The following is an 11,319-nucleotide window of genomic DNA, read 5'->3' on the forward strand; positions in this document are numbered from 1 at the left end:
ACGCCGACAGTAGCCCCCGGGCCCAAGGCGCGCCTGGACTTGGCCGTGCAGGGAGGCGAAAGGGCAAGAGCGAAGCCTCGCGGGCCCTAACAGCCTGCGGCCTTGGGCGCCGCGTGGCGGTTGATTGGACGTGGGCGGCACTGTTCCCCCACGCCCCCTTATTTTGCGCCATGCTAGGCGGACTCGTAGTCTTACACAGTCGCTCCCCTTTCTGTTGCTCGAGCTCCCTCTGTCCTTCCTCCTCTCGAACTCCAGCTTCTGTTTTCAACCCAATCTCGAACCTTCCCCCCCTTCCCATCGCCATGGCTCCGACGAAGAAGGGAAGAGGGAAGAAACCCATGCCTCCGCCTTGCTCGCCGCCGAGGGCTTGGGCAAGGTCAGCTCGGCTTTGGCCACTATCTTCAACGAATGCGGGAGGACGACGGCCTGGCCCACGTCCCACTTCTCCATCGACAGGATAGTCACCGAGGTCCAGTATTTTGCCGACGCCCTGTGGGCGGGTCTGGTTCCCCCCTTTTCTGATTTCTTCAATGCCGTGCTTTCCCACTATCAGATCCACATGATGCATCTGGGTCCTGAATCCATCACCCTCCTTTCTGTCTTCGCCTTTGTTTGCGAGGCAATGATGGGCATCCTTCCTTCGGTTGCCTTGTTGCGCCACTTCTTCTCTCTTCGCCTTGTCAACCCTACCCAATGCTGGGCGTGCGTGAGCTTCGTTGCCGTGTCTGAGACAGCGGCCTCAGGGATTGACTTTAGGCTCCCTCTGCCCGCGGTTGGGTTCCGCGAGCGGTGGCTGTATGTGGTTGCAGGGGTGCCCAGCCCCCTGCTATCGCAGCCAACTTCGCCTGCTGTCCCCAATTCGGGCTGGGGCCAGGAGACGCTTGAGAGCCCCCGGCTCGTCTTCGTCTGGCACTGCTTCACGTTCTTGAGGTCGCTTGGCGTGACAGTGCCCAAGGTGGTGAAAGAGTTCCTGCTTCGCCGCATTGCTCCTCTCCAACGCCACTCCCGCCGGATGTGGGCCTTCAGCGGGCGTGATGATCGTATGAGGCTCCAGGAAGAGGACCTGACGCCTGAAGTGCTAAGGACAGTGCTCTTGATCCTGACTGGGGACCCCAACCCTGGCAGCATCCAGCAGGGAGGGGCTTTGCTGTACCTCTGCCAGAACAGGAGCGATTTTGTGAATCAGATGCCTATCTTTGATGAGTGGGGGCCGCGCCCCGCCGGCCTCCGGGGGCCTCGCGAGAACCCAGTGATGGTGACTGCCCTTTCAGTCGGCCAAGGCGACTCTTCCTCGGGTGGCGGAGCAGGGAGGCGTGAGGCGCCAGAGGCTGAGGGGGCTCCCGGCAGGGTGACAGTGCCGGGCGATGCTCATGAGGGAGCAGCTCTTGGGGCCCGTGCCGCTGAGGCTGAGGGCGGCAAGCAGCTGCCCTCAGCGCCTGTGGCTGAGGCCCCTGAGGCTCCAGCCGCTTCTCTTGGAGAGGCGACTGGCAGTGTGCATTAGGTAGGCGCCCCTGACGCGGATCGCCTTGACGCTTCGTCCTCGTCGCAGGTTGATCCCTGCGCTCAACTCTTGGGCCGCTTCCGCGTGGACTTTGAGGCCCTCCGGAAGAGAAGGGAGGCCCTGGGCGACGATTACCCTTGTCGCCTGCTGAAGCGTAGGAAGTACTTCGCCACTGATGAGTAAGCCTTCTCCTTTTCCAGCTCCAGATCCTTCTGTTGCTTTTACTGATCCTTGCTCCGCAGGCCCCTTCCAGCCGAGCTCGCGGAGATGGCTGAGGTGTCGTCCCCCTTGGCTTCGCCCCCTCTACCGTTCTCAAGCGCTATGAGCAGCAGAGCCCTTGTGGTGAGGGCGATCGGAGAGGTGAACCGTCCTGAGGCGCATCAAGGCCCTGTGCACCTCGCGATCCTCCTTCGCGGGCCTTCTCGTGGCATAGCCAGCCTGCTGTGGGCTTCTCGCCTAGTTGTGGACTGCGACTGGCTGAGGCGCTTCCTGCGTTCTTCATCTGGGGACGGGCTGGCTCCAGGCCGGGCTTCTGGCATGGCGTACCCGGCCGTCGCGAGGGTGCCAGCCCCCTGCCCGGAGGGGGAGTGCTGATCCGTGTCCCCCGGCGCTTGCTTGGGGCAGATGATGGTGTGGAAGATGTGCTCGAGCGCGCCCGGGAGCGTCGCGCTCTTCGCCAAGGATTCCTTCAAAGGGCGGCTGACCCGGTGAGCCTGCTTGGTGAGGAGCTTGCTAATGAAGACGGGCGCCTTGAGGCCGAGGGCCTGTGCCTGGCTGCAGAGAGGCGCGAGCTGGAGGGCGCCATTGCCCTTGCGCGCCATCAGCGCGATCTTGACGACGAAGAGGCCAAGGCGTCACTGGTGGCCTCTCGGGAGGCCCGATCTTGGGCCACTGAGGAGGCCCGGGAAGCTGACCGGCGGCGAGAGGCGGCGGAGGAGTGGGCTCGGGAGCTCCTGGCCTGGTGCCACTCACTGGAGGAGCAAGTGGAGCTGCGCGAGGCAGCCCTCGTGTCGATGAAGGTGGCCTCTGGTGACCCAGCAGACCTCCAGAAGCATGAGGAGGCGCTGACGCTGGAAGACGCCAAACGTACCCGCGAGTGCGAGCGTCTGGAGACGAGGGAGCGCTTGGTGACGCAGGCGGAGGATGATGTCGCTGCACGGGAAGCCCGTGTCCTGGAGGAGGTTGGACGTCGGGTGGCGATGGCGCGCTTGGACCTCGAGCGCGAGTCCGAGAAGAGGCTGGGGTTGATCCAGGCCGAGGCTGAAGGTAGGACTGCTGCCTTGAGGGCCAAGCTGGAGGAAGCGACGCGGCGGGCCGATGCTCTTCGGGATGCCCTTGAAGTAGCACAAGGGGAGTCAACCACCTCCCAGGCCGAGGTGCTCCTTCTTCGCCATAGGGTGGAGGAGGCTGAAGCCGTCGCGCCCTAGAATGCGGACGAGGTACGTCAGCGGCGGATCCTGGAGCATGAGCACGGCCCCATGCTCACCACGCTCCGGGAGAGAGCCAACACAGCCTTGGGGCAACATCTGCGAGGCGGCTGTTGGCGAGCCGCACGCAGTCAACTACGCCGGCAACCTTCAGTTCTTCACCGACGTGGTGACGCAGCTGGAGGCGCGGTCGGTCAGGGCCGACAGGTTGGTGGACGGGAGGAGCCGCGCCCTGCTCAGGCGCGCCTTTTCTCGCGTCTTCAGCCATCTCCGGAACATGGATCCCCACTTCGATTTCGACGCCGCCATCGCCCCAGTCCCCCAGGCCGTCCGGGACGACCTGGCGCACTGGGTGGAAGACAATGTGGATGCTCTTGTCAGGGCCTTCGCTTCAGACGACGATGGTGTGATCGTGGCTGCCAACGAGGGCGGTGTGGTGAACGGCCCTGACGCCGCTGGCGGCGACGCAGACAGCGATGGCGAGTCCAGCGACGCCAGCAACGGTTCGGGTGGTGCTCCTGCGGACGCATTGGGGGATTTATCCGACTGATCATGCATCGTTCCTGTTTCCTTACCCTACATGAATAGAACTCAGGTTTTGGCCTGATGGCTGTGAGAGCATTTTGGGAGGGGGAGCCCCTCATGTAAAACTTGTGTTCATCATATTAGTAGATGTTACATTGCACATGCGCCCGCGCCAAGTGGTTGGCTAAGCGACGCGCTGGTTGGCTAGTTTACCTTCGTCTCGTGTGGGCCCTGAGGTAGCTTGTGGGAGGCTGTGGTGTCCCGAGTGTTCCCTGATCGAATCCGTAGGATCTGAAGTAAAAAACCCTCCTGAGAGGACGCGGCGGCGGCAGTCTGGGCTGCGCGCAAGCTAGGCCTGATCCTGGCTCGCGAGGGGCTCACGAGGGGAGGCAGCTGAGGTGAAGTGGTAATCAAAACGCGAGAAATTGCTCGAACGAGACTAAGAACCCCTTCCCCGAACACACACAAATCTCAAATTCGAATCCAACTTGAATCCAGCGGGGGAAAGTGACAACCAAAGGGAAAACCGACGAAAGCAGACAAAAGGCCGCGTCCGACACCTAATCTAGTCTTGGACGTCTTCTCATCAGCGCGGAGCTAAGTGCTGCCACTGGGCGTGGGAGGGAGCCCTAGGTCCTGAGGCCGGAACCCCTGAGACTCCGGGGCGTGTACAGCCCCACTCATTATTACGTGAGAGTGTCACGGGGCGGCGAGCTTCACAGGCACTGGGCCTTGCTTCATATCGCCAGACGAGGGCCCCGCCTTGCGCCACACTCTAGTGCCATCAATGATGACCGGAAACCAGGACGCCGCCAATGGGGTAGAGCAGTCGCCAGCGGTTCCCCCGACGACCACGGGTCCTCCGCCAGGGGCAGGCCCTGAGGCACCTCCCCAGCAGAGGGCCTACCTCCTGAGAACACCTTGCTCCAAACGCCGCGGTGGTGATGTCGGATCTCGGCCCCTCTCCTGCAGCCCCCTGCGCCCTCCTCCCGAGGGGTAGGAGACTGTGGGAGCGGGGCAGCTACTCGCTGTGGCGACCTGCACCTCCTGCGATCCATGATTAGCGTATGCCTGCTCCTGAGGAATTAGCGGTACCCGATAATCATTGCCTCCAGCGTGGCCAGTGGGACCGTTCCGGGGCTCCTGGAAGGGCTCAGCTTCTGGCGCCTCGTCCCCCCAGCTTGGGCTGAGGAGCGAGCCTTGTTCGCCCTCGTGAGGGTGTCCTTGGTCCATCATGAGGGGCACGTATTGTTCCGGCGCCATCATCCCGAAGGCCACGCCGTAGTGCTTCGCGTGCCACGCAGTCCTGCTTGACGCGCCCACCGTGGGGTGGTAGCGCGGCTGTCCACTGGGGCCATGGGTCGCGTCGAGTCCTTCTTCTTCGCGGATCAGGAGCGGGGGCAGCGCCGCCGCCGTTCCGGTGCCAACAGCTTCACCGGCGTTGGGGTAGCCTTGGAGCCCGCGGGTGCGCGCGGAGCCCCCGCGCGGGCCGCCCTGGGCTTGAGATGGGAGCTGGGTGCAGAAGGGGTGAGCCCCCAAGGCGGCGAAGCCCAGGAGCTCTGCCACCCGCTCCAGCAGCACGTCGCGGTCGCCCTCCAGCAGCCTCCACTGCAGCAGCTCTCGGGCCACCGTGAGCGCGACCCTCGAGTTCGCCTGCTCCCGACGGGTGTACAGTGTCGTGGTCGCGGCGTGATTGGAGGCCCTTGCTGCCGACCGCGCCTGCCGCGGTGTGAGAGCTGTCGAAGCCTGTCCGCGTCGCCCGCGGCCCACATCACCCTGTGGACCGCGAGCTGCCTGGGGCACGGGGTCGCCCGAGGCGAGCGGCTCTGCGCGAGCGGGACATGCCGCCCATGGATCTGGGTTGCCCGCCTGGTCGCCGGACATGTTGATGACGACGCGACGGGACACGAAGCGGTAGAAGGTGGATTGCGGCGCACCCCTACCTGGCGCGCCAAATGTTGGATTTCAGGTTCCGGCAGACCCTTGAGGTTCGAACACTGGGGTGCGCGCGGAGATTTTGCCTTCTACCTACCTGCACCCCTCCGCCTCGCTAAGATCTAAGCTATGGAAAGAACAGCACTAGAGACACAGGGTTTATACTGGTTCGGGCCACCGTTGTGGTGTAATACCCTACTCCAGTGTGTGGTGTGGTTGATTGCCTCTTGGGCTGATGATGATGAGCAATACAAGGAAGAACAGCCTCGCGAGGGTCCGCTCTTGGATGGGGGGATGAACTTCTAGGAGGAGTTCAGTCGCCCTTCTCTCTCTCTCTTTGTGATGCTACTCGATCCGATCCTAGCTAGTTTCTCTCTTGGCTTCTAGATTCTCCCTTCTTCATTGCCCCCCTACCCTGGGGGTGGCTAGTCCTATTTATAGGCAAAGGCCCTGGGCCTCTTCCCAAATATTGAGCGGGAAGGGCGCCAACAATTGGCCATTTTGAAGGGGAACATCTCGTACACTTATCCTGACTAAAGTTGGTCCTCGCCTGCCAAAGGCTCTGGTGGTGACGCTGGCTTGGGCTCTACAATGACTTCCTCCCTGCGGTTGGACTGGTCTTGGTCTCGTTGCACTGAAACGGGTGCCTTTGCTTGATGCTCTCGCGTGCGCTTGCTCCCTTTGCACCAAAGAGGAAAGGAGGACACTGCGCGGCTGGCGCCCGCCTGGCGCCTTTGGTCGTCATGGCTTGCGTCACGGGCACCTGGCGAGGTACCCCGCCTTGATCTCTCCGCCTCCTCGCGAGCCAGCCTGATGAGGCCGTGCCTGAGGAAGTTCCGTGTCGTCCGCCCCGCGAGGCTTGGCCCCTCGCGAGGGTCTTGGGTCTGTGTTGATGAAGATGGGCCGTGCTGGGCCCCCCTTTGAGCCACGCCGCAGGCCGCAGGCAGGCAAGTCTGGGGACCCCCATTCCTAGAACGCCGACAGGAGTCCTAGTTGGACTCCCTACTTTGGTGCTCCCCTAGGCCGGCCGCCTCCTCCCCTCCTCCTTTATATACGGGGGCAGGGGCACCCAGAGGCACATCAATTGTTCCTCAGCCATGTGCGGTGCCCCCCTCCATAGTTTACCACCTCAGTCATATTGTCGTAGTGTTTAGGTGAAACCCTGCGCGGATCACATCACCAACACCGTTGTCACGCCGTCGTGCTAACGAAACTGTCCCTCGACTCTCTACTAGATCAAGAGCTCGAGGGACGTCATCGTGCTGAACATGTGCTGAACATGGAGGTGCCGTACGTTCGGTACTAGGATCGGTTGGATCGTGAAGACGTTTGACTACATCAACCATGTTACATAACACTTATGCTTTCGGCCTACGAGGGTACGTAGACACACTCTACCATCTCATTGATATGATTCTCCTAGATAGATCTTGCATGATCGTAGCAATTTTTTGAATTACTACATTCCCCAACATGATTCCCCCACAAGTCGGGATGAGACTCCAAACTTCAATAATATAAAAAAGGTCAAAGGGCGAAAAAAGAGGCCAAAGAGCCCAAAAGAAAAAAATGAGAGAAAAAGAGAGAAGGGACAATGTTACTATCCGTTTTCACATTTGTGCTTCAAAGTAGCACTATATTATTCATGATAGAGAGTCTCCTATTTTGTCACTTTCATAATTACTAGTGGGAATTTTTCATTATATAACTTGGCTTGTCTATTCCAATGATGGGCTTCCTCAAATGCCCTAGGTCTTCATGAGCAAGAAAGTTGGATGCACACCCACTTAGTTTTATTTTTGAGATTTCATACCCTTATACCTCTAGTGCATCCATTGCAAGGCAATCCCTGCTCCTTGTGTTGACATAAATTGATGGGCATCTCCATAGCTCGTTGATTAGCCTCATCGATGTGAGACTTTCTTCTTTTTGTCTTATCCACATAACCTCCACCATCATATTCTATTATACCCATAGTGCTATATCCATGGCTCACGCTCATATATTGCGTGAGAGCTGAAAAGGTGAAGAGCCTTAAAAAGTATGAACCAGTTGCTTGGCTTATCATCAGGGTTGTGCATGATAAATACTTTGTGTTAAGAAGATGCAGCATGATACGTCCATTTTGCATCATGCTTTTTTGTTGATATTTATTGCATTATGGGATGTTGTTACACATTATGGTACAATATTTATGCCTTTTCTCTCTTATTTTACAAGGTTTACATGAAGAGGGAGAATGTCGACAGCTGGAATTCTGGGCTGGAAAGGAGCAAATCTGAGAGACCTATTCCGCGCAACTCCAAAAGTCCTGAAAATTTACGGAGAATTATTTTGGAATATATAAAAATATTGGGCGAAGAAATTACCAGAGGGGACCCACCAGGTGGCCACAAGCCCGGGGGGCGCGCCCTACCCCCTTGGGTGCCCCCAGGGCTTGTGGCCCCCCTGGCAGGTCTCTGGTGCCCATCTTGTGCTATATGCAGGGTTTTACCTGAAAAAAACCATAAGGATGTTTTCGGGACAAAGCGCTGCCGTCTTGAGGCGGAACCTGGGTAGAAGCAATCTAGGGCTCCAACAGAGTTGTTCTGCTGGGGAAACTTCCCTCCCGAAGGGGGAAATCGAAGCCATTGTCATCACCGACGATCCTCTCATCGAAAGGGGGTCAATCTCCATAAACATCTTCACCAACACCATATCCTCTCAAACCCTAGTTCATCTCTAGTATCCGATCTTTCTCTCAAAACCTCAGATTGGTACCCATGGGTTGCTAGTAGTGTTGATTACTCCTTGTAGTTGATGCTAGTTGGTTTATTTTGTGGAAGATCGTATGTTTAGATCCTTAATGATATTCAATACACCTCTGATTATGAACATGAATATCCTTTGTGAGTAGTTACATTTGTTCCCGAGGACATGGGAGAAGTCTTGTTATAAGTAATCATGTGAATTTGGTATTCGTTTGATATTTTGATGAGATGTATGTTGTCTTTCCTTTAGTGGTGCTATGTGAACATTGACTACATGACACTTCACCATGATTTGGGCCTAGGGAAGGCATTGGGAAATAATAAGTAGATGATGGGTTGCTAGAGTGACAGAAGCTTAAACCCTAGTTTATGTGTTGCTTTGTAAGGGGATGATTTGGATCCACATGTTTCATGCTATGGTTAGATTTATCTTGGTTCTTCTTTCATAGTTGCGGATGTTTGCGAGAGGGGTTAATCATAAGTGGGAGGTTTTTCCAAGTAAGGACAGCACCCAAGCACTGGTTCACTACATATCAAATTATCAAAGTAACAAACACGAATCATATGAGCATGATGAAAACTAACTTGACAATAATTCCCATGTGTCCTCGGGAGCGCTTTGCTTTATATAAGAGTTCTCCCAGGCTTATCCTTTGCTACAAAAAGGATTGGGCCACCTTTCTGCACCTTTGTTACACTTGTAACTTATTACCCATTATGAATTATCTTATCACAAAACTATCTGTTACCGATAATTTCAGTGCTTGTAGAGAATACCTTGCTGAAAACTGCTTGTTATTTCCTTCTACTCCTCATTGGATTTGATACTCTTACTTATCAATGGACTATGATAGATCCCCTGTACTTGTGGGTCATCAAGAAAATTTTCTGGTGGCGTTGCCGGGGAGTGAAGCACCTTTGGTGAGTGGAATTTGGTAAGGAAAAATTTATATTACTTGCTGAAATTTACTGTCACTAGTTACTATGGAGAATAATCCTTTGAGGGGATTGTTCGGGGTATCTTCACCTTGACCGGTAGAGCAAGAAGTTGCTCCTCAACCTACGGCACCTACTAAAAATATTTATTATGAAATTCCTTCGGGTATGATAGAGAAACTGCTGGCTAATCCTTATGCAGGAGATGGAACACTACATCCTGATATGCATCTAATCTATGTGGATGAAGTTTTTGGATTATTTAAGCTTGCAGGTTTGCCCGAGGATGAATTCGAGAAGAATGTCTTCCCTCTATCTTTTAAGGAAAATGCATTGACATGGTATAGGCTATGTGATGATATTGGAGCTTGGAACTACAACCGATTGAAATTGGAATTCATCGGAAGTTTTATGCTATGCATCTAGTTCATCGTGATCGGAATATATAATTTTTGGCCTCGTGAAGGAGAAATTATAGCTCAATCTTGGGGGCGGCTTAAGTCAATGTTATATTAATGCCCCAATCATGATCTCTCAAGAGAAATTATTATTCAGAATTTTTATGCTCGGCTTTCTCGTCATGATCAATCGATGCTCGATACTTATTGTACCGGTTCTTTTATAAAGAAGACTATTGAATTCAAATGGGGTTTATTGAATGGCGAAGGTAAGGAGTCAGGTATAAACCTTAAGTTTGATTGTGTTAAATCCGTTATGGATACTGATGCTTTTCATGAACTTAGCACTAAATATGGACTTGACTCTGAAATAGTAGCTTCTTTCTATGAATCATTTGCTACTCATGTTGATCTCCCTAAGTTGAAGTGGTTTAAATATCATCCTCCCATTTAAGTGAAAGTAGTAGAACCTATTAAAGCTGAAGAAACTATTACTTATAATGTTGATCCAGTTGTTCCTACTGCCTATATTGAGAAACCACCTTTTTCTTGTTAGGATAAGAACATGCTAAAGCTTCAGGTGTGGTTTGTTAGAGTTATACTAAAACACCTACACCCCCTGAGCAAATTAAAGTTGAACCTAGTATTGCTATGGTTAAAGATCTCTTGGTCGACAATATTTATGGGCATGTTATTTATTTCTGTGATGAAGCTGCTAGGATTGCCAAACCCGGTGATAAAGATAAACATAGAGATGTTATTGGCATGCATGTTGTTTCCATTAAAATAGGAGATCATTGTTATCATGGCTTATGTGATTTGGGTGATAGTGTGAGTGCAATTCCCTTTACTTTATATCAAGAAATTATGAATGATATTGCACCTGCTGAGATAGAAGATATTGGTGTTACTATTAATCTTGCCAATAGAAATACTATCTCACCAATTTGGATTGTTAGAGATGTTGAAGTCATGTGTGGCAAAGTAAAATACCCTTCTGATTTTTTTGTTCTTGGTTCCCCACAAGATTACTTTTGTCCCATTATATTTGGTAGACCTTTCTTGAACACTATTAATGCTAAAATAGATTGTGAGAAAGAAACTGTTAGTGTAAGTTTCGGGGATGTGTCCCATGAGTTTAATTTCTCCAAATTTTATAGACACCCCCATGAAAAATAATTGCCTGTTAAAGATGAAATTATTGGTCTTGCTTCTATTGTCGTGCCTCCTACTGATCCTTTAGAACAATATTTGCTAGACCATGAAAATGATATGTTTATGAATGAAAGAAAGGAATTAGATGAAATATTCTTTAAACAAATGCATGTTTTGAAACACAAACACAATATGCCTGTTGAGACTCTTGGAGATCCTCTACCACCCAAAAGTGATCATGTGTTTGATCTTAAACAATTGCCTGGTACTCCAAAATATGCTTATCTCGATGAAAAGAAGATATTATTGCTAACCTTTCAGAGCATGAAGAAAATAAATTATTGAAAACTTTGAAGAAGCACCGTGCCGCTTTTGGATATACTCTTGATGATCTTAAGGGCATTAGTCACACTCTATGTCAGCATAAAATTAATATGGAGCCTGACGCTAAACCAGTTGTTGATCACCAACGACGGTTAAATCCTAAGATGAAAGAAGTGGTAAGAAATGAAATATTAAAGCTTCTAGAAGCAGGTATAATTTATCATGTTGCTGATAGTAGATGGGTAAGTCATGTTCATTGTGTCCCTGTGAAGGGAGGTATTACCATTGTTCCTAATGATAAAAATGAATTGATACCATAATGAATTGTTATAGGTTAATGGTAATTGATTTTAGAAAATTAAACAAAT

The sequence above is a fragment of the Triticum urartu genome, chromosome 5 (genome assembly GCF_003073215.2).
Source record: "Triticum urartu cultivar G1812 chromosome 5, Tu2.1, whole genome shotgun sequence".
In the NCBI taxonomy this organism is placed as follows: domain Eukaryota; kingdom Viridiplantae; phylum Streptophyta; class Magnoliopsida; order Poales; family Poaceae; genus Triticum; species Triticum urartu.